The sequence below is a fragment of the Myotis davidii genome, unplaced genomic scaffold (assembly GCF_000327345.1).
Source record: "Myotis davidii unplaced genomic scaffold, ASM32734v1 scaffold551, whole genome shotgun sequence".
Taxonomy (NCBI): domain Eukaryota; kingdom Metazoa; phylum Chordata; class Mammalia; order Chiroptera; family Vespertilionidae; genus Myotis; species Myotis davidii.
The window spans coordinates 940,957-942,002 of NW_006283788.1; positions in this window are offsets into that span (position 1 = coordinate 940,957).

Genomic DNA, 1,046 nt, shown 5'->3' on the forward strand with positions numbered 1-1,046 from the left:
CCCTTTCGCTCCCGGCTACCACGCCCACCCTCGGCCCCGACTGGCTTCTTAAAGGGGTATGAGCCCAGCCCTGGTGGGGCTCCGTGCTGGGTCTCCTCTCGTAGGAAAGGAGAGAGCGGGGCGGCGATCGCAGTGCAGCGAGGTGTCTTGCAGCCCATTGCGTTCTCGGACACCCGGCGGGCGGCGTCGGGGAGAAGGTTATCCTATCGCAGCGGCCGCCAGTGAGTGCAGTGCAGTTTTGGCGGCCGCTGGCCCCGCACGTTGCACATCCGGGTCCTGGCCGGACCAAGAGGGAGCGGGCTCTGCACCCACTGGCTCGCCGCAGGTGGAGAAATGCGGGACCAACGCCCCAATTCACTGGAACGCTTGCACCCTTTACCCCTGTGGGCGACGCTCTCCCCGCCCGTCCCGCCTCCCCATCCACAGCAATCCTTTGGAATCTGCAGGAAGGGGAACCTAGCCCTGCTCTAAAGCTCTCTGTGGCTCCCCACTGCCCACAGGCAGCGGAGCTCAGACTTACATGTTCCAGGTGATTAATTAGTTTTTCTCTGAGAAAGAGAAGCAGAGAATATTTAAAGACGCCGATGTAAAAAATGGCTGGGTTGACTGTCTTTTGGGAAAAAGATGTCAACCTTTAACCCACTAATTCCACTTCCCAAGGAAATAACAATTATGATGATGTTAATAATAATACTACCTAATACTAACTGCCAAGCCCTGTTTTAAGCACTTAACATGTTATTTCACCTTCACATCCTTGGTTCCAATTTACATATGAGAAAACTGAGGACTTGAGTGGTTAAGTGACTTACCAAGGTCACCTCGAACGGGTGCATAAAAAGATATGCACCTGTCCAGCCGGTGTTGCTCAGTGGTTGAGCATCAACCTATGAATCAGGAGGTCACAGTTTGATTCCTGGTCAGGGCACATACCCTGGTTGAGGGGCTTGGTCTCCAGTGGGGGGCGTGCAGAAGGCAGCCGATCAATGATTCTCATAATTGATGTTTCTATCTCTCCCTCTCCTGTCCTCTCTGAAATCAATTAT